The sequence below is a fragment of the Scylla paramamosain genome, chromosome 5 (genome assembly GCF_035594125.1).
Source record: "Scylla paramamosain isolate STU-SP2022 chromosome 5, ASM3559412v1, whole genome shotgun sequence".
NCBI classification, from domain to species: domain Eukaryota; kingdom Metazoa; phylum Arthropoda; class Malacostraca; order Decapoda; family Portunidae; genus Scylla; species Scylla paramamosain.
Genome location: NC_087155.1, coordinates 11,808,079 through 11,831,555, shown reverse-complemented (window position 1 = coordinate 11,831,555; position 23,477 = coordinate 11,808,079). Strand labels below are relative to the sequence as shown.

The window sequence follows — 23,477 nt, the reverse complement described above, 5'->3', positions numbered from 1 at the left end:
TGATTCTCTCTCTCTCTCTCTCTCTCCTCTCTCTCTCTCTCTCTCTCTCTCTCTCTCTCTCTCTCTCTCTCTCTCTCTCTCTCTCTCTCTCTCCTCTCTCTCTCTCTCTCTCTCTCTCTTCTGCATATATATAATTTGTGAGTAAAGGCTGATAGGATAGCTGAATGTGTGTGTGTGTGTGTGTGTGTGTGTGTGTGTGTGTGTGTGTGTGTTTGCACTAATACGATTATTATTATGAATGTGAATGGCAAATAGACAGAAGGAGGAGGAGAGGGAAGGGCGCGTTACTTCACGTTATGTTTACGAGCGACCCATTTGAAGCACCAACGTGGATGTCAAATACAAGACCATACACTGTTTACCGTTTCTGTCGTTCTTCAAGCCCCCATAAACTTTGCTGCAATTAAAGCGATAGTATCTAGTTAACCTCTCAGCCCCTTCAAATAATATATCTAGCTTAGCATTAACTTTCTAACCTCCTAAGGCACACCATCACTAATCACAACCATGGCATCACCGTTACCGCCATCACCAGTATTAGTAGCCGCCATTAATCACTCCCTCCAGTTACTGCCGTCAATTACCATCCCAGCTCCTCTCCACCTGCAGGCCACCACCACCACCACCACCACCACCACCACCAGGATGTCCGTTTCCAAGGTCCCTGATCCTCAACACTTTCCTTCACATCGGCCACGCCACCTTATAACACAAATGACATGTTCCATCATCATTATTACTATTCATCACCACAACATCTATTTTCTCATGATAAACCCGCACCGTCAACACATGCACTTCGATCACACCATCAACGTTAAAGCACAAATGCCCAGTTCTAATGAGAATGTATTTGCTTCTGAGTTGTGCGACTACGTACATGAGACGACCAAGATAACATTTGTGTTGAGAAACATCAGCGATCACCTTGTGCCTTCCACAAGCTTGGAATACATGTTCACACAAAAATAGGGTGTTTTTTTTATGTAATACGTGAAATACGAATGTGTTCTACCATCACCACCACTACTAAGTCATCACTACAACATCTATCTATTTTTTTCATTAGTCCGTACCGTACAACACATGCATACCCACATCCCCTTCGTACACAGACAGGCTTTCGTTTCCTCTTCCCGTCCAGCTTTCATATATTATCCCTTGGGTACAAGGAACTCATCTTTTAGGTTCTAAATTCAGCCAAACAATTACATTAGCATATAAATGTCCTTTCCTGCAGTTCCAATGGTTTTCCCTCACGTCTTGTGGCAAACCAGAATGGCTGAATGCTTGCTTGATGTCTGACTGTCTGCCCGGGGAGCTGGCGCTGGGATATGGCTGGCTGGCTGGCTGAGGCTGAGTGGCTGACCTACTGACTGGCTTTTTTGTTCGATATTTCTACAATGTTTTGTACGGAAACAGAACGCCTGATATGTATATTTGTCTGTTTGTTTGTCAACTGCTATGTTTTCTTGTTTGTTCGTTTATTTGTTTGTTTGTATATTTGCTGTGTGTGTGTGTGTGTGTGTGTGTGTGTGTGTGTGTGTGTGTGTGTGTGTGTGTGTGTGTGTGTGTGTGTGTGTGTGTGTGTGTGTGTGTGTGTGTGTGCGTGCGCGCGCGCGGAGTACGGGTGCTTATTCGTATGTGCATGTTGATCATCTAAATGACTTGTTTACTAACTGAATAATTTATTGATTGACCTACATAGGCGCTCTTAATTACGAGAATTAAAATGAGAAAAAAAAATGAAAGACGCAAAATGTGGGACGCCTGGATGATTAAAAAATCTAAAAATAAACTGGTCGCCCTTTCATCTCACCGTTCATATTTTTCCAATAACAGAGACAAGGGAAAAAAATCCAATTTATTAATGGGAAGTATAAATTAGATACAAAAAGATCGGGATGTTGGAGGCTTTTCGACAGAACCAGAATAACCATAAACCCGCCATAAACTTACAACAAAGTTTCATTGCCAGTCCACAGCATGTAGCGGCAGACCTCCCCGCCAATTAGCAAAATGCCAAAGGTATAAATAATAAATACAGGATAACAAAAGAGCACCACGAACCAAACTTCCCTTTAGCGTTGTTCATTTATAAATTGATCAAATTTGTCTCTGGCGGCCAAAGTCATTCGCTAATGGAGATCCAGCAGTGATAATTTAATAGGTTACCTGCAGAAAACAAGAATTAAAAGTTTGGTCATTAGGTGCAATTAATTCTTCTATTGTAATGTATCAAACTCTTTTATCCCAAGGTCCATATGTGCTTACATGTCTCTACTGGGTGTCTACTGATGGCCCAGGTGTGCTGCTACTGACACACTTGTACTGCAGTATGTGTCAAATTCTCTGAGGTATGCTATGTGCCACACATTTTACCTTCCCTTCACCGTCCCTGCCCACCTACTGTTTTCCCATACAATCGAGTCACAGTTGGTATGGGGACTCACTACAACTTACACACGTCCCTTCCCAACTGTTGCAATTTTTCATAATCGAACCAGTTGTCAGTATGGCGGCTTACTAGAACGCCGGTGACTCTCGTTCTCCTACCTCTGGTGACCGACGATGTATAATCTGAATAATATATGCCCACGCTTATCAATTAAGTACAGTGTGTCCTTAGTTAACATCACCGCCATGTAGAAAGTTCCACCTACAGTAAGTCATTAGGTAAGAGCAGGAGTGGAAGAGACATTTCCCATTTTTTTGTCGTGTCACCTTTGAAGCTTTGATCACAATACGAGCTACGAAACGGAAAAAAAAGTACTTTAGTAATATTGCTGCCGTTCCCTTTGCGATGAATTCTAATAATGGTTTCTCTTTAGATGATGATGACAGTAAACTACAACAAAAACAATAACATCACCAACCACCAACATTATCACCACCACCACCTCCACATACAACAACAACAACAATTACATTGATGATACAGTATTGGAATCTACAATATCTTGATCATTATCACCACATCCACTACTACCACCACTACCACCACCACCACCACCACCACCACCACCAACAACAACAACAACAACAACAACAACAACAACAACAACAACAACTAACTGCACCACGATCTAAACACGCCCATCAAGAAAACAAGAAAACATCATAAAATAAGAGAGAAAGACAGAGAGAGAGAGAGAGAGAGAGAGAGAGAGAGAGAGAGAGAGAGAGAGAGAGAGAGAGAGAGAGAGAGTAGTGAGAGAAAGAGAGTAGTGAGAGAGAGAGAGAGAGAGAGAGAGAGAGAGAGAGAGAGAGAGAGAGAGAGAGAGAGAGAGAGAGAGAGAGAGAGAGAGAGAGAGAGAGAGTAAATATCGAGTAAAAAAGAAAAAGGAGCACTTATAAAATCTGGCAATTACGTGTCACTTCCCTCACAAGCAGCGTCGAGGCGAGAGCAAAAGTGTCGAGCACCTGAAGGAGGCGTGGACAGGGTGCGAGGGCGGGGCAGGGCAGAGGAAAGCGTGGGATAACATGACAGCGACAGGTGATAAATGAGTCCTGAGCAACTTGAGCGAGCTTAAGAGCGTGCTGGTGACAAGGGACAAGTGGTGCTAAAAGAGAAAGTGTTGCACAGAGGAACTACTAAGAGCGGGAGAGGGTGATGAAGGAGTAGTGTCACAAGGTATATAGGTGTGTTAGTGTGTGTGTAGTACAGTATGTGTGTCAGTATACGTGTACGGACTTACGTTTGTCTGTTTGCGTGTAAGTGCCGCGCAAAGGAACTGGTGAAAGTGGGATGGTATGGTGGGGTATGTATGCTGGTGTTTATGTATGGAGATGTGTGTGTTTCTTAATGCATGTATCTACGTATATGTTTCCTAGCTTGTGTGTGTGTGTGTGTGTGTGTTATGCTCTAGTTGTAATTATTCTCTATTTTTTTCTTTTTCCTTTTTTTTTTTTTTTGCTCCTTCACCTTCTCAGTTTATCTTTATAAACAGAAAGTAATACGTGGAAGACTTGCCTGCGACGGCAGGCGAAATAAAGAAACAGACTGATGAATATATATATATATATATATATATATATATATATATATATATATATATATATATATATATATATATATATATATATATATATATATATATATATTAACGAAAGAGAATAAGAGAAATAGCGTGACTGGTACGCATGGGGAACTTGAAGTGAATGAAATGGACGGAGTGGCGCATGTGAAAAACACTTAAAATGATAGAGTGGTAAACACGCGAGGAAGGGTTAAAAACAGGTGGCGCGGAGCGGAATATTCAGGTAGTTGTGAGTGAACACTGGGACTGCCGCAGGTGAGTGGGAAAGGAAGGGAGGATGTAAAGGGTGATGCTGAAAAGTGGCGCAGAGCAGAGGCAGGAAGTGTAACGTAGAGAGCGGTACAGAAGGGTGGCGTCGAGCGGTATAGAAGGCTATCGCAAAAAGTCAGAGAGAGGCGTTACGTACAGATAGCTATAGAAGAGTGACTTAGAGAAAGGCAGAGGACTGTAACGTGAAGAGCAATACAGAATGAAAACGTCGAGAGAGAGAGAGAGAGAGAGAGAGAGAGAGAGAGAGAGAGAGAGAGAGAGAGAGAGAGAGAGAGAGAGAGAGAGAGAGAGAGAGAGAGAGAGAGAGAGAGAGAGGGGGGGGGGGGGGGAGTTCAGAAGGCTAACGTGACATAAAAGACTAACTTAGGGAATTAAAAAAAAAATTAAAAAAAGGGAAGACACAGAGGCGCGTGGCACAAGGACGTTACGCTGTAGACATAAAGAAGCGTCACGTACACTAGAAATGAGCAAGACGATGCTAATCCCATTTGCGTCACACCGCCGAGAGGGAGCAGCTCTTCACCTTGCCCTTCTTCCTTCTTGCCCTCCTCCATCTTCTTCTTTTCTTCTCCTTCTCATTTTTTCTTTTTCTTTGTTCCTTCTTTTTCTTCTCCTTCTTCTTCTTTTTCTTCTTCTTCTTCTTCTTCTTCTTCTTCTTCTTCTTCTTCTTCTTTTTCTTCTTCTTCCCCCACTTCTTTCCCTCTTTTTCCTCCATGCTAATGCAAGACTTTTAGGGAATATGATATATATTACCCTTCATTTCTTACCCCTTCTCATTCCCTTCTTTTTCTCTCTTTTTTTTTTTTTTTACTTTTTTTATTATCATCTTTCACATCATATGTAAAACTCTTAACGAAAACATTTCCTTCTTCTTCACATTCACTTCTTCACCCTCCTTCTCTTCCTTCTTTCATTATTTTCCATTTATCCTTCACATTAGACACAAAACCTCCTGAATTTGAAATAACACAAAGCAATACACAAGAAATACACACCTTTTGACATCTAACAAGGCAGGAGTCGGTGCCGCGTCAAAGTGATGCTCAACAAATCAAGTGTGTTTTTGACTTACCTGGCAGCCATTTAATAATTAACCACTTGCAATTCGTACGGCGTCTCAGAGAGGGACGAAGATTAATATCCGAGACTGGTGTGTAGTGTTCCCAGGCAGCGAAGACCCCTGGGGGCGAGAGACAAGCACGGGTGTTAACGTTAAAGTGGCGAGAGAGAGAGAGAGAGAGAGAGAGAGAGAGAGAGAGAGAGAGAGAGAGAGAGAGAGAGAGAGAGAGAGAGAGAGAGAGAGAGAGAGAGAAAGAGAGAGGAATATGTAAACAGCATCAATTTACTAGTAGCATACTCGTATTTACGAAGATAGTCAGTGTGATGTAATGTGATGGTGTGTGTGTGTGTGTGTGTGTGTGTGTGTGTGTGTGTGTGTGTGTGTGTGTGTGTGTGTGTGTAAGGAAGGAAAGCCCCCAGCCTGCTCTTTCCTCGCTGAACCATCTGACCCACTGAGTTCAAATTTGGCGTGACGCGTGGTCACTACCCTCCCGTTAAGGTATAAAGGGTAACATTTTTCCTCAGTCTTAACAAAAAATGCAAAAACTGAGCGACGTACAAGAGAGTCTCCACCGTAGTGCTGTGTGGCTGGGGCTCTTTTTAGGGGCTGCGGCTGGCGGGAAGGTGCGATAAGGTGCTGTGGTGAGCGTAGCAACGTTGTAGCGTGGTTACAGATTTCACCCTCAGAAATGTAGGGTCATGGCGATCGTAAACTGAGGCGCGGCAAGCGTGGCTCGGCGATGCATGGGCGATGTACACAGGATAGCACTGCTGGTCTGGCGAAGTTGACGCATCGTGGCTTGTTGTGTGTTGTGTTGCTGTGTGGAGAAGGATGTGGTGTAGATCTTGCTATCAACACAGCACATCACGCTAGACAAACAAGATTTGGTGTGTCTGCTTGCTAGTAATACTGGTTTCATGAACGTTTAAGTATATACAATTTTAATAAAAAAGTTGATCAAGTTACATATACATTCTTTTTTATTTATTTACTTTTCTTTTCTTAGTAGGCAGTTCTTCAGTAGTCCTTTTTTGTTGGTTTACTTTGTCATCTCCTTTTAGTTTGGAGGCTTAGACATGCTTCAGTAAAAGGATGTGTCATAACAATGATGTAACATTATAACAAATATAAAGAGTTTGTGTAACATAACACAAAACCAATGTACAGGAAATGAGTCAGTGTTAAAGAAATCTACAGAAATAATAGATGAGACGACGCCTGCCTGCACGTACCTCAACTGATTAAAAAGAAAAAATGAAAAGGATAAATAAAGTAAAAATTAGACAGAAAAAAAAAGGAAAGGATGAGAAAGGGGAAGGAGAGAAATAGGCAATAGGAAATGTTATATGGGAAGAGCCTGGCCGGATATTTGACAACGATTCATTAGCTTTGTGGCAGTGTGTGCTCGTGTGTGGCAGGAAGGAAGTGTGAACCTGATCACACACACACACACACACACACACACACACACACACACACACACACACACACACACACACACACACACACACACACACACACACACACACTTAATAAGAAGATTGGCAATAGAATTGTCAACAATCCCAATTTTTTGGTTTGAAATAAGAGACAATGATATCAGGAGAAGTTTAATTACTTAATTCTTTATCGATTATTCCTTAATGTCAGAATATTTGGGGAAGTCAAGTGTGAATGCTTGAAACATGTCTTTCAGTATCAGACACTTTATCAACAATCATAAAGTATTCATTATCGCATTATCATCAGTTCATTCAGCAGAGAAGTGATAATAATGGAAGGTCTTATGTAATCTCGAAATCCAACATTTTTCGCCGCCACGACTGTTGAATAAGTGGAATGATATTCTATCAACGAGTAATACACACACACACACACACACACACACACACACACACACACGCACACACACACACACACGTTCATTCACTCAATCATTCATTAATCTATTCATGTATTACGAGAGTAATGCAAAACACAGTTCCTTCACCACCCCACGGGTCGCGGCACCACCACAACCCCCGCCAAATCCTGCCTGCAGACTCTTCAGTTTTATCTTCCTCCTCTTGTCTGGTCTCCTTCCATCACGTCCATTACCTCGCTCGGCTCGGCAGCCTTTAGCTCCATAAGCTGTCTGGCCTTATAGTCACACATCGTTCTGTATTTCTGACAGTGTATTTTGTCTGATATTTGACCTTCCCCAACCTAATTACTGATCTTTTGTTTATAAAGAATGTATTGATAATTTTCAGGCCGAACAAAGCCTCCAACACCGCGTTCACTACTTACATATTTAATACACATCATTCTTTATTTTCTCGCTGACCTTAACACAAAACATTCTAATGAATAAAAAGCATTTCGTTTTTTACTCGTATAAAAATTAACCCGCAGAATCAAAAGATGCTTCAATTTTTCCAGAATTTTCTCGACATATTGGTCCATATAAAACACGAGAAACCTTTCGAAAATAAATATTTTAGGTGATGCGGCTACTTTCAAAACTCTTTCTCACACAGTGTTCAGTTTTAAGGTCACTAGCAACTCCTTCACAAAACGATAACATGTCCATTGAAATTGTTCATGAGCTCATGGGTGTTTTTCTTTTTTTTTCCTTTTTTTTTATTGAAATTTGACAAGTTATGTTTGCTTCTTTTCTCCCGGGCTGAGCTCACCAATTTATCTCTATAAGTTTTCTGATTTTCTTACGAAGACTAATTTATGATCTGTTAGGCCTCAAACTTTATAGCTGTGTATCTTTGTAGCACCCCGCACACTGGGCACGCAGCGCTCCAGGCACGAAACACAGTGCGGCTTCATGTGACTGCGATGACAACGCTCTATCAGGAAAGCCAGAATGTTTTTTTCTTTTTTTTTTTTTATGCTCACTAGAACTGTACACGTGGATTTTAGAGGCCATGGCAATAATGCAGCTTTCTTTGTGTGTGTGTGTGTGTGTGTGTGTGTGTGTGTGTGTGTGTGTGTGTGTGTGTGTGTGTGTGTGTGTGTGTGTGTGTGTGTGTGTGTGTGTGTGTGTGTGTGTGTGTAAAAGACAAAGTTGTAGCCATAGCTTGATGTTTTTGACAAATACCATTGATAAGGTAAATTTCTGGTATATCACTTAACTTCAAACCGTGAGTTGAAGTGCAATATACTTGTAAACTATTAAAGATAATATAAGTGATTAATGTAAAGGTTATATTTCAGTACCTGCAATAAAATTATAACAACCCCGAGGAATTACATATCAACAACGCGAAGTACTTCTCAGTCTTTTAAATATTATATGAACATTCCGTTGTAGAATTCCAGTACTTGCTAAATACTTGATTCCTCTATTTCGTTCTGAATAGTGAAGCAATGCAAATATTGAAGCGCTGGATTGAATGCGTCAATTTGAATAAAGAATGTCAATCAAGAATACCCCATTTTCGATGAATTCCCAGCGTGGCGCACGCATGCACACACACACACACACACACACACACACACACACACACACACACACACACACACACACACACACACACACACACACACACACACACACACACTAAAAGCTTTGGAGTTTGTACAGCCTTTCACGCTTTTAAGTAATCCTACTGAGCTGATATTATTTATTCCTTCTAGGAACGCTTTCTTCCATGGGTGAGCCAGTACACTTATTTCATCCAATGGTGCTTGAAAAAATACTAAAAATAATAATAAAACATATTTGATCTTTTAACATAAAAAAGCTCTCTGACAATAAAAATGAGTCACCATTTTTTTTTTTTTTCACTAGGAGAATGTAGCGAAAATACCTTAAGTGTTGCTTACGTTGCTGAAGTATACTTTCTTATGTATAATATATGATGTTAAATAAACAATATTCCGGCTATATTAACTTTATTTAAATAATAGTTTGCATTCATTTCCTTGGACACATCTTCCAGACATGAAATGCTTTGATTTTTTTTTTTTTTCCCGTCTGGTCCAGAAGTTTTGTTTAATATCTTCAGTTGCGTACAAAACAGTTTTTTTTTTTTTTCTCATGAGCATTATAATTTGAATATCCATTGCCATTGTACCCTCTAGTGGATGAAATGCTGAGCAATTTTCACCAATAAATACGATCGCTAAGAAGCCATTAAGATTTTCACCATTTCGTTTTCATCATTTGCGTACTTGTCTAACACGTGGACCTACACAACAAGTGAGAGTCTTTATATTATACAGAGAGCTGAAAAAATTCTTTGAGATTAAATTTACTTGGTTCCGCTGAAAGAAAAGATGGGAAGAAAGACACCTAATATGATGATAGCTTCCCACTATCGAATGGCACCAGTATAGGTAATGGCAAGAAGGCTACAACTCATGGATGACAATGGGTATTATAAATGTACTGTACCTCTTGGTGAGCTTAGAATTGAATACAAGCGATAATTATCATTAGGTTGTGGTGACTATGATGATTTACTCGTATGTTAGTAAGCAATGGTAACTCCTGTTTAGTGCGCTGGGAGAAAAAAAAATGAAGTAAGTGACACCTGTACACACACAACTGAGAAGATAAATAAATCAGTAATAACATGAAGGACTTTCAGAACATCGGAACATTCCAGTAGCATGAGTTACAGAAAGCATGTGAGGATGAAGGAAAAAAAAAAACACTGCCACTCACGCACGTTAAGTCTGAACGAGGAGCCTGCGCGGTGACCCGAACCTTGTATTTACATCGAGGGGTGATTAATGAAAACGTGATATGGTGAAATTGCTCTGTGCAGAAACGTGAATACCGAGGAGGGAACTGATAGGACAGTGTGTGTGTGTGTGTGTGTGTGTGTGTGTGTGTGTGTGTGTGTGTGTGTGCCTCCACCATCCTACTCCCACTACACACACACACACACACACACACACACCTGTAACGAAAGGATCCCGTAAACAATGTGATTTGTCAGTTACGTATCGATAGCAAGGGCTGGCATCCTCTTGTGACTCTTCTCTCCTGTCTCACTTAACCCACTCCGCCTACTCACCTAACGTCCTCTTTCTACTTCTTTTATTTTCCACCCCTCCTCCTCTTCATCCTTCTCCTTTTGTTTCCCTTCTCTCGACGTCTCTAATTTCCTCTCATCTCTTCTTTGCATTCCTTTCCTCCTCCTTCACCAGCCACTTCTGAGTTAATGACGCTGTCTTACTAAAACAGCAGCTGGAGTTCAAAGGAAGTCTACTCTATTTGATAAGTGTGTAAGTTAGTGTTAGTATATAATAATCGTAGTGGTTCAATTCCTGAAACAAAAATTCAGATCTTTATCAACAGAAATACGACTACCTCGGCTGTTATTAATCATTTCACCGTGCTGTACTGTACAAGGTGTGTGTGTGTGTGTGTGTGTGTGTGTGTGTGTGTGTGTGTGTGTGTGTGTGTGTGTGTGTGTGTGTGTGTGTGTGTGTGTGTGTGTGTGTGTGTGTGTAGCAATTAATTACTTCCTTCGCAGACCTTTGATCCACCCTCTTTCGCCCTCGCCTTCTTTCTCCTCACTCATTGTACTTTAGTCATTATTTTTTTTACTAACGCCCTTTTTCTCATACCTTCATTCTTCACCCCATCCCGTCATCATTCTAGCAACATTATTATCCTCTCTCCCTCTTAAACCACTTCTTTATACCATTTGCAGTGGGTGTGCATAACCGTGGACTGATATACGAGGTAGGAGTCTTAAATCTTCTCCCTTCCCTTATATCTCTATACTGTTTTTTGCTTGTATGCAGTCATGGTCTAATGTATGGTGGTCGAGGCTCGAATTTCCTCTTCAGTCACTCCCCAGACCTCATTACATCATTGGGTTCAGTTAAGACTCATCTGCTTCTTGTTTATTGCTCGGTATATTTTAACGTGACTTGGTGGGAGAGGTGGAGTGGGGTGGGCATCATGGGCGCCACCTGCCATAAACATACCGTGGTGATAAGGCGCCTTCAGTGCAGCCTATGCCACACACGAAGGAACAGCAGCATTGGCAATAGTCTGTCGTCCGCTCCGTGTGTTCAGTGTGGCATCATCTTCACGCCTCGACCAACACGTTCCTCCAACATCATCCTTCACCGGCCACTTTTCTTACAACTCATGCTTTGCTTAGTGTTCCTTTCACACTTCGTGCATCTTTTTTTTTCACCCCGCGCACTCCCACTCTTTACTCCGGCATACAGCGCGCCCACTCACCCCTAACCTCATCACTCAATACCTCTTTCAGTGTGCACTTTTACTACTCAGGACACAATGGGGAATGGTTGGATGAGGCACCTCCTTCATTTTCCTTATTGATTTATATTTATCCATCCGTCATGTCTGTGTGTTCTGATATTTTTCTGTTTGCCAATATTTTCACACCTGGGCCTTATTTGATATTTTAACTGCCCAAAGTGTTGCTGTCAGGGAGTGAATGATTTTGTTCTCCCAGACCGCCAGAGTGGAACTGACACTCAGCCAAGGCAGCTGTGCTATAACCCAGTCCATGGCACAGCAGCTGAGAGTGGAAGGCTCCGCTGCCCTGCACGATACAGGAGCGTCGCGTCCTACGGTGCTGAGTGAAGGGTACATGCCATGGTGTATTTGTATTAATATGAATGTGAGCGTCTCACGGTGTAAGTCCTCTATCATTCATTTTTTTTTTCTTGATCTTGCTCATCATAAATAATTCTTATCATATTTCTCCCTCGTTTTATCATTTACCCTCTCCATCTCCCTTCCGTACCTTCTCTTCCTGGCTCACTCCCACCCGCTGTCTCCCTCTCTGTATCTCCATACCTCCCTCCCTTCCTAATCCTATCCTCCTCTCTCATCTCAGCCGTGGTTCAAAACTAACTATGGGGGATGACCAGAAGGGGTGGTTGTTGTGTGGGGCTGCTCAGTAAGGCTATCTGATAGGGGTGCATGGCCTCCTTCCTGCTGTGGACGCGGTATGGCCCCACGGTGTACACTGGCGGCTATGGTGTTGGCATTGTGGCTGGTAGGGGCGTGCAGTGAGGCGTACCGTATGTGTACAGTGCGGTGTGCAAAGATATTAGTGCGGCGTCCAGCGTGGGAAGCATGCGAGAGGTTGCGGTGGTGGTAAATGTATGTGTGAGTGCATGTACCGTGTTCTTGACTGGCGGGGTCTGCGTGGCGGCCAAGCAAGCGATTGATTGTGGCTGTGGTGGTGCTTTTTTAGATTTTCATACGTGACGGGGGTTAAGATAAGCGGGTTACGGATTTGAGGCGTGAATTGTCAAGTGTCGCGTGATGGAAAAGTGTTTGGTGGACTCAGTATATCTGGTGATGCGGACGTGTGTAGAGCGAGCGGAATATCTATGGTGAGCGTTATGGTGAGTGGCAGGGGCGTGCGCTGTGTGGAGAGGATATATGGTGAGAGGTTGAGAGGTGCGGGCGTGATGTTGTGGTATGGGAGGGGGTGGTGGTGGAGGTGGTGGAAGAAGGCCCACTCATCCATCAAAGGAACACGCTCACAAATCCTCGCCCTCACCGCGGTGTAGCACGGCCGCTCCTCCCGACGCGCCATTCCGGACTTAATCAGAATTTACAAGCCGACACTTTATTATTTCATCACAAAAGCCAAAAAGCCTATAAAAATCGACTAACATTGGCCGTGCGGAGTAGCGAATTCTTATCTCTTCGCTACCTCCGCCGCCCAGTCTGAATCTGCATAATCTAAATGTGCTAATTATTTACCTGTGGCCCGTCTCGACCAACCACGGAGCTCCATAATCGAGGCTGACGTTGTGATTGGTCGAGCCGTGCGAGGGGGTGCGAGGGGCAGAGGTTCAGAGGCGTCTTGATTCACCCGGGCAGCGGAGCCAAGAGACGCAAGCCACACGCGCGCCGCGGCAGCAACCCCCGGAGTTGGTTAACGTGTCGGAGCATCGCTTCGGCGGGGGCAGCGGGGTAGGGCTTTGTTGCATTGTTCATCCTAATAAGTTTGACCATTATTCCATGAGATTTATTGTGGCCGGGCCCTCTAATGGTCGGGTTGGGAGTGTGTGCTCTCTGTGGCGCTGGGCATCAGTCGCACCTGTGGACGCCCCGCCCGCGTCCCGCCGACGATGGGGAGCGACACGCGGACGAAGGGTCGTGGGAAGACTCGTCTGAAACTACTTTTTCTAGTGGCATTCCAACCAAGCGGCGACTCGAACGTGGAGAAAGATAAGACCGTACAAGCTTCACAGTTTGATAGTTCGTCATTTAATTTCATGTTACGAACCAATGAGACAATTTATTATGTTTAATTAAGGTATTTGGAGAATACATTTTGATATGGACGGGCGAGGAAAGAGGAGTGCAGAGGGCAACATACGCCGAGCAGGGGTGGCCGCGGGGCACCGCCGCTTTTGATGCTCCTCAACTTTTTCCCTCAACTTGGGTAGTAAAAGCTTTTATTATAATTTTAGTGTTATTCTCGCGGTAGTGGGCAGTCGTTGGCGGCCTCGTTGCTAAGCAGGAGAGACTTTACGTCCCGTAATTCACGCTGGTTAACGGGTGAGCCGCCGCACGACTTACGTTCCCTACAATCTGGCATATATTACCGCACACCCCGACAGCAGGAGCCTCAGTGGTGCCTCGCCGCGTCGGCCCGCGCCGCTAACAAGGCCCTGCTTCCTATGAATAATATATGGGGTTGTTTACCTCTAGAGTAGCCCATGTTTAGTCCTGCCATGCCCCGGGGAGCCAGCCGGTGGTACGCAGATGGGCAAAATCCCATGAAATGCAATTTTACGCAAAACTGAACCTGCACAGACAAAGTGGTTACGAGGCTGGCACAGCTGGGATCCTTCCCCCCATGAAGGATCTTAGTGAAATTTCAAGGTCTTTATATCCCTAACATGAATCCTACAGCCTCAGACAAAATGATTAAACTCCAACTAAATCTTCGTCCACTACAAAATTCTTCACTGCCCAACCCAGCCACGTAACAACTCTCTCACCGCCAAGCACCCCACACCTGCCTCACACCTCACACCTAACCATGCATTTATTCAGTGACTGGTTTTATATTACTTTTAGGATTGTTTACATTAAAGAAAGAGCAATTCACAAAAACACGTTGATAACTCTGCAGCAGAATGATAGATCACAGACATTGCTAATTCTTCCAACCTTCTATATTTCCCATCTAATCTCTCTTGTTTCAGGAATAATTCGTTGGTATTAAACAGCAGTTAGCGTCACTTTTGCATGACAATATGGATAACACATCGAAACAGCAGCACTGAGGGGTGGTAAGCGAATCGTCAGAGTGGATGTGGGTTGTCAGGTGCTAAGCATCACGAGGTTGTATCTCTCTCTCTCTCTCTCTCTCTCTCTCTCTCTCTCTCTCTCTCTCTCTCTCTCTCTCTCTCTCTCTCTCTCTCTCTCTCTCTCTTCCTTTACCATACACACTTACTTGAATGGTTAAAAGCAAGTAATGATGATTATAAGTCACAGCCAATTATCATTAATAATAAGATAAAGTGGCAGTCGCATATTATAATCTTGCTTTGTTGATATCGCCGCTGGAAATTATTCATTACTGTTAATGATAATTTCACTTGAAAATCCTAGCAATTATATATTACAATTAATATTGCATACCACTATGATCTCCACGACCGATCGCACTATAATGCAACGAGAGAGTGCCGTAAGGTCCTCACACACACACACACACACACACACACACATCTCAAGCCCAAAAACATGGCCCTCACTCCCACTCCCACATCATAACAAAGGCTACACACCCCGCCATCACAGCCTCCCTCCCCTAGCCCATCACACTCCTTCCCACAGCCCATCACTAGCCCCCCCCCCCCCCCACCCTCGCCACCCCCCTCGCCCATTACTAGCCTCAAGCACCGCCACGCCAACACGTATGATTGTTGCACCGCCGATAGATTTCACCCAGCAGATAAATTTCAGCGCGGCCAGTCGATAGAGCGGAGAGCAGGCCAAATAAGGCTGCCTGATGTACTGCAGCTCACGAAAACCAACAAACAAAGAGAGAAATACAGCTGCCCTCACTCCCCCCCTTCCCCTTCCCTCATAAACTAAAACGCCAAGAGCGGCTCAACAATTTAGCACAATTAACTCAGCAACACAAACTCACTCTCGTATTTCGTCACTCAATTTTCTTTTCAGCAAAACACATTAACTCTATAATGCAATATATCGTTTCCTGTCGGGTTAAGGTGAGGGTGACTGCGGCGGCCAGGCCAGGGTGAGAGGGAGAGGGAGAGGAGAGAGAGAGGGAGAGGGGAGGCACGACCCGCTGAGTTGAGGGTGGGTATTGTTCTTTTCTCTCTCACACCTTCCCTCCTCCATTTCTCCCTCTTCGCTCCTTCCTTTCGTCCTCCCTTCTCCCCGTCACTCAGTCCGTCACATGCTCTGTCTAGCGTCGCTTTGAGTGTCGCATAGCACGTTCCGCATCACTGAGAGAGAGAGAGAGAGAGAGAGAGAGAGAGAGAGAGAGAGAGAGAGAGAGAGAGAGAGAGAGAGAGAGATAACATATACGTGTACTTAACGAGAACCAAAATAAAAAAAAAGAAAATTTTATGCAATTATTCCTGGTTGGTTTTGCTTCTACCCTCGCGTGTTTCAATTTATTTTTCTTTCATAATTCAAAAGAGGAAAGACAGCAGAAATAGATCCCGAAATAAATTCCACTTAACACACACACACACACACACACACACACACACACACACACACACACACACACACACACACACAGGGCCGTGTTTGGGTCAACAGGTAATGCTTTTCCACGGCCGGGTTTGTTCCACCGCGATAATCCATCACCTTTGTTTGGGGGGCGGCGCGGCGAGGGAGGTTCAGGGCGCCATTAACCACCCTTTACAAGCCAAAGGAATGAGCCGCGTGGGTCTTCTGAACTACAGTATTTCACGGCCGCGTATATGCATCATGCAGCAAATGTATAATGATATGTTGAACCGTCAGTAATGAGTGAGTGCATGCGTGTACGTATTATATTTCCCTTCCTATATCTTTTTGAGTTGTCAGATGCTCCTATAAATAAACCTGTATCTTCAAGACGGCATAAAGGGATGGACTATATTTAGGGGAGGATTATATTTATAAGGAGAGGGTCTGTTGGCTACTTTGTCCCTGTCATCCCCGGGGAGGCGGGACACGCTGGTGTACGATATGATGCCGTGAGACTGCTGCCAGCATAAACAGGAGAGCACGTCCTGGAAAGCTTGTGTGCCAGTGTAATCAGGCTTCCCACGATACACCTTAATCGCTTCTGATCCCTTTGTTTTCACGAGGGAGATAAGACCCATAGCGAGGGCGAGGGACCTGTTTACCTGACTCACAGTACTGTTTATCCCAGGTTACCATGACGACGACACAGCACAGACACCCCCTCAGCCCATCCTATCCCTATCATGTATCCCTTTCCCCCTAACAGCTTCGGGCGACGCACCATCGCCTCTCGCACCTCGCAAAAATATATTGGAGTGTAGTTATTACCCTGCACCGTGTCTCCCGCTAGGAAAAAAAAAGAGTAATGGTGATTTATGTAGTAGTAATTATCGTAAATATTGTTCTTACGCTTATTACGTGCCAGCTTACGAGAGAAAGATTACACTAAACAAAAGGCAATCGGATTGGGTCTTAGGGAGATGAGGCACGGCTAAATTGCATGTAAAACAGTGCTAGGATGAGAAAGGATCCGCGTGCGAGCTTACGTCGAAAATAACACATCTTCCCTCAATTCACTTTCACTCTTTTGCTTGTGATGGACGAATCGAAGGAGACAGAATTTCACCACATCAGAGCGTCCGTTCAGCTTGACCTCACTGCCCTCAGGGTGGCGATTTTGATACTTCCACTTCCTGCTCCTCTTCCTACTACTACTATCCCCTCCGCCTCTTACTTTTGCTTCTCCTCCTCTTCCTCCTCCTCCTCCTCCTCCTCCTCCTCCTCCTCCTTCTCCTGCTCCACTTCCTCTCCCACCGTCACCTATTCTTGGTTCTGCTTCTATTCCTTCTCCTCCTCCTCCTTCTCCTCCTCGTCTTCTTCCTCTTCAATTTCTCTTTTTATTCGTCTTTTATTTATCATCCTCTGAATAGACTGAAAGAAAAAAACAGACATACGTGCACCAGGAATATTAAAGGTCACTGGCATATTTACTCTCATAAAAATGTTGCAGGAGAAAACAAAAATATCATAAGAAGTTCCTCCTTCTCGTGCTAATAAGGTTTTGAAGCTGCTCTTTTTTTATATATATATTTTCACTCAAGTGCATAAAATAATCTTCCTTCCCGCTTACCAGGAATCGCCTCTTGCATCATTGAAATAATAAACGAAAACATGATCATTTGCTTTCAGTCTTCAGCATCTCGGCACTTCAAGACGTTTGCTTATCTCGAATGCGTGTGTGTATATGCTATGAGTACTTGTGTATGTACGAGTATGTATGTATGTATGTATGCATGTATGTATATCCATGCAGAGCGTTCCTTCCATGTGTATTCAGTCTTATTTGTTGTTACTCAGCTTGATGTATCCTGTGTGTGTGTGTGTGTGTGTGTGTGTGTGTGCACGCAACCAGAGCACTCCCCTCCCCGCGGCGTGGCTTGGAGAGCTGTAGCACGTATACTGTTAGATTTAGGGTGATGTATGAAATGAGTTATGTTGAGGCATATCGCGCACGAATTATTTAGACGCTTTGAAGCACTGAGTACGTGTGTGTGTGTGTGTGTGTGTGTGTGTGTGTGTGTGTGTGTGTGTGTGTGTGTTTTCGGGGAAGTGCTCAAAGCGTATTGCAGATGCATGAGGAGCAGAATTAGGAGAAATAGAATCAGGAGGAGAAGGAGTAAGAGAAGGGTGAGGAAAAGGAGGTGCAGCAAGAGGTGTAAGAGGATTGACTTGGATTTAACAAAGAAAGAGACATCAGGAGGCTTATTGCTCTGTCACAAAAGGTACTGCTGTTGGACTGTCGCTACTACTACCATCACCACTACTACACTAATACTATTATTACAACTACTTCTGCTGCTACTACTACTACTACTACTACTACTACTACTACTACTACTACTACTACTACTACTACTACTACTTACTTACTACTACTGTTGCTGCTGCTAGAGCTATTAATAAAGAAAAGTAGAGAGAGAGAGAGAGAGAGAGAGAGAGAGAGAGAGAGAGAGAGAGAGAGAGAGAGAGAGAGAGAGAGAGAGAGAGAGAGAGAGAGAGAGAGACAAAAAAAGCTTGTTTGATTGTTTTCAGTGTTTGTATGATCCTGTCCGTATATTTCTTTCTTCCCAGCTTTCCTCTTCTCCCCCTTCCCTCGTGCATCGACTCTTCCATCAGGAACCATTGGCCTCGCAGATAAGAGCCGAATGTTCTGAGCCACTTTATTTATCTTCGAACCTGAACGTGTACTTCGTAATGCAACATAAAAGCGTGTCTATCTTGGCGCCGTGGCCCGCAGGACGATAAAGGCAGAGCGTGCATGAAACATAGAGAGAGAGAGAGAGAGAGAGAGAGAGAGAGAGAGAGAGAGAGAGAGAGAGAGAGAGAGAGAGAGAGAGAGAGAGAGAGGTGAGATGAGAGGAACTGATGCCTTCTGATTCGCCGTGGAGGAGGCTTAGGGTTGCCAAGTATTCCCGTTCCTCGCATGCCTCATCAGTGTCGTGTCTCGCCTCGCGCCTGTCATTCTTTCATCAGTGGCAAGGCGACCTACACCAGTGACGACGGTGTGGCTCATATCTAAGATTCTATTTTTTTTTTCTTCTTCTTGTGTCTTCCTTTCTCATCCAATTTCTCTTCTCTTTTCACCATTTCTTTTTTTCAGATTCGTGTTCTCCCGTTCGTTTTTTACATTCTTTCTTTATTCTCTGTTTTTCTTCCCCACTACCGCTGTTGCCTCCTTGCTCCTCCCTCTCTCACCGCATCGCCGCTTCTTCCGTCTATTTTTTCTCCCTTTCCTCCTCCTATTACTGCTGCTGCTTCTCCTCCTCCTCCTCCTCCTGCTGCTAAGAGTTCACGATCTAGTCGATAATTCCCACAAACGAGAGAGGAGAGGTTGTGGGTGAGGTCAGGTCAAGGCAGGAGGTCAGGACGGGTCAGTGGCCAGGGGTTCCCTTACAACGGTGTCTGAGTGGGAACATGTCTACCTTCTTTCCTCCTGCCTGCCTCTCTCTCTTTCTCTTTCTCTCTCTTCCACCGCCTCTCTTTTCCTGGGCCGCCTCTCCCTGCCTGTCTTCCCTCACTATCTCAACCTCCCTCCGTTTCACTTAATTAAAACTGATCGTATTACAAGAAACCTGCACCTTAAAGTGTGGAGATGTATCGTGTTTCAGGTGAGGCTACAAATTTGCTGTAGCCCAACGAAGCATGGGTGATAAATTAAACAAATAAAAGACACAACGGAGTGAGGCAAGGGGGAGGAGCGTGGTTATCGAGGAAGAGGCATCGTGTGTATGTTAGAACTACTCAAAGTGGCATATTCTCGTCCATGTTAGAAGTTTTTAGCAAAGGAACGGGACGACTGCCTTAGGGGACGAGAGTGGCAACGCTGATGAGGAGGGGAGGGATACAGAGAACCACAAAGGATCACGAAGGAAGAGCAAACAGAAATGGATCCTGCGTGGAGAAGGAGGAGGAGGAGCAAGATGAAGAAACTAATTAAATGAAGCACTTTTACTATCAAAAGTAAGACATCTGAGCCAAGTGAAAGAAAAACCACCGCCACCACCAACAACGATGATCATTATTATTACTGTTGCTGCTGTTAGTGCTACTACTACTACTACAACAACAATCAATACTACTACTACTACCACCACCACCACCACCACTGCTACTGTTGCTACTATCATCACAATGAAAACATTATTAACAACAACATAAACACCCAGAACAAGACACGTGCACCCCGGGTCCTGGCCTCAGCGCAGACGCGTGCCGGGGTGTGTGCGGTGACGGTCAGACCACCAATAGCCCGTATATCAAGATCCCGTCACTGCTGCCCCTCAACTAGACCACTCATTAGGACCCACTCACCGGGACCCCTCACCAGGACTCCTCACCAGGATCCCTCGCCCAGTGACACGCGGCCACCCCTTCCTTCCCATGGCCATCCTTGCCACCTTCACCTTGCTCACCCACTCTTCGCCATCCTCATATTCCCACCTGCTCTATCACAAAGAAACATAAAGGAAGAACAAACAGCGAGAGAGTTCATAAGACTATTTGTGATAAGATGCAGTATTTTATTAAGCTAAAGGACGTTAGTTAGTAAAGAGAAAGGATTTACACAGTCTCATCCTGCTTCTCTACCTCACACCACCCTCGTCTCTCCTTACATCCGAGGCTATTTGTGACAAGACACACTTTTCAGCTATGTCATAAGAGATGTAGGGTAGTAAAGAGGACACAGTCTTGCCCTGCTTCTCCACCTCACACCACCCACACCTCTACACCCTTACAACCCAACCCTCAGCTGCCACTCTCCGTCCCTCACTTACGAGTATCATCACCGCCTCTCCACCCACCCTCGCCTCATCGCTCCCGTGGGACGAACCTCAAGTCGCGTCACCGTATGGCAGAAATACCTGGATGAGCCAAATTTCATCAACCCATCGTCAATATCTCCTCCTACTGCTACCCTGACGCCTTTAAAATTTAATCTTGAAGTGCGGGAGTGAGAAGAAAAAAGTTGGTGGTGTGATGCCGTTCTGGATATCAGGCGCCTGGAAGTTATATATTAGTGTGGATAAGTTTAAGAGACTAAAAAATAAGGGAGAGAATTTTGTACCCATAACTCGGTGGACCACAGATTTGTGCTTTCAGGAATACCGCAAGAGGGGGTCATTGTTCTATTACTGTGACCTCGGAGCTTCCTTCTCTGTTTCTCTGTCTCCTCTCTTTCTTTCTTTACCGTTCGTTCTTCCTACCCCTCCATTTCTCTCTCCCTTCATTCCTCGCTGCTCCTCTTCCTCCTCCGTGCATGGCTGACCAAGGAAAGCGCTGTGGCCAATCAGGAAGCAGGATGGCAGGCCGCGGGTGTCTGGCCTCGCTGTCGGCATCTGCGTCCCCATCTGGCTGCCTCGCCTCCGACACAAATAAAATAGCATTGTGAACCTTCGCCTGTTTCGTGAGGATCCGTTTGCCTGTTCCGAAGAGTTCCACAAGTTTTTTTTTTTTTTTTTTGTCTTTTAAATGCGTCAAATTGCTAGATACATAGAACGTCAGCATATTTATTAGTTAACAATAAAATTTTATGTGTTTATCGGCACCGAAACTGACATTATTAGATTAGGCAATAAGGGACGCTTGATTTTTTTTTTTTATTCCTCCCTGGATACGCTTGCTTTCTTCCCAGGCGGCGGCGTTTTATCTGTATTACGAACATCTTTTATATGAATTCCTTTACAATAAAACCTTTCGAGAGAGAGAGAGAGAGAGAGAGAGAGAGAGAGAGAGAGAGAGAGAGAGAGAGAGAGAGAGAGAGAGAGAGAGAGAGAGAGAGAGACAGAGAGAGAGAATAGTCACGTGCCAGGCCTCCACTTTAAGTACATTTAAACAGCGAACAAGAACAAAGCAAGGAAGGAGACAACTGCTTAAAGAGGCGGATGGAGGGAAGGAGGAATGGGAAAGAAAGAGAAAGAAAGGCACAAGGGTGTTCCTGTGGTGTGTATGGCTTGATCCTCCCCTCTCCTCTCCCCTCCCCTTTCTGTCCCACGGCCATCCTAAACCACCATGAGACGGAACCAATCCAAACAGTTTCCTTTACCCCTCGAGCCCTTCAAACCACAAAACTCACTAATTCCCCCACGACCCCCAACAATACTCGACCCACACCATAATGACTGTTGACCTGTTGACCTGATATGGTGATCACGGCCCCAGGTGACCCAGGGAGAGACTTGGCGACCCCAACGGACGACCTGAAATGACCTGGCGTGGTCTACGGGGGGCGGAGGAGGGAAAGAGAGGCAAGGCGAGCCCAGCATGAGACTATGGAAATGAACTATGCTAATCAGGTGAAAATAATTGCCAAAAAGGTATAAATGTTTTCCTCTTTCCAGAAACTAGCGAGCGGAATGTGTGTTTGCGTGTGTGTGTGTGTGTGTGTGTGTGTGTGTGTGTGTGTGTGTGTGTGTGTGTGTGTGAATTAGTAGTAGATGTTGTTGTTGTCGTTGTTGTTATTATTGTTGTTGGTGTTGGTGTTTGTTGTTCCTGCTTGTGCTCTCCCTGTTCCTACTGTATCGAAGCAATGACTTGAGAAGAAGGAAGAGAAGGAAGAAGAACACGGACAAGGAGAAGAAACCTGAGGACGATGATCATGTGAACTGTTGTCGTTTATGTCAACATTCTCCTCACTTTTTTCCCACAGATTTTCATTAACCACTCCTTCATAATCATCACCACCACTACCACCACCACCACCACCACCAGAAACACCACCAAAAGCAACACAAACATCAACACCTAAAAATATCAGCTCCTCTGTCACCTGCTCTCAGTGAAAATCCGTCTCGAAATTCAGACCAAACGTACAAAGTGTTCACGCATCACAGACTTCAGTTCCTCTTCCGTCAGGACTCCCTCAAGAATATGTAGGCAAATCCTTGACTGGCGAAAGTTGGAGGGGCGGGTGAGGAGGAGGACGGGCGCTATGCTGGGACGAGGGTTGGGAGAGAGAGGAGCAGGGAGGAAAGAACGTGGGAAAAAGGAAAGGCAAAGAGAGAGAGAGAGAGAGAGAGAGAGAGAGAGAGAGAGAGAGAGAGAGAGAGAGAGAGAGAGAGAGAGAGAGAGAGAGAGAGAGAGAGAGAGAGTTGAATACAAAACATATACGAGGCTGATAGAAGAAATTAAAGAAAAAACGCAAATCTAGAAAATTTAAACAAACATGAGTAAATGTTTGAAAGAACAAATACAGGCGCTAGGACAATAAAAAAAAGGAACATTAAACACGAAAAAAACACAAGAAAACCCGTTAAGAAAGAGAAAGAGAGTATGAGAAAGCAAAAGAAAGAAAGAAAAGAAATAGATCCAAACTGATGAACAGAAAAAGCAGTGAAGAAGAAACGGAGGAGCCAAAAGAATACAGAGAAGAAAG

General features: G+C 44.3%; 1 long non-coding RNA gene across 1 annotated transcript in view; it reads right to left on the bottom strand.

The window, feature by feature from the left end:
* The window catches only part of LOC135100304 (uncharacterized), a 94,351-nt gene that overhangs the window by 41,215 nt on the left and 29,659 nt on the right, over positions 1 to 23,477 (bottom strand). The window contains exon 2 of the long non-coding RNA XR_010268597.1: positions 5,383 to 5,490. This is a non-coding gene — a long non-coding RNA (uncharacterized LOC135100304). The remainder of the gene's footprint in view (positions 1 to 5,382; positions 5,491 to 23,477) is intronic.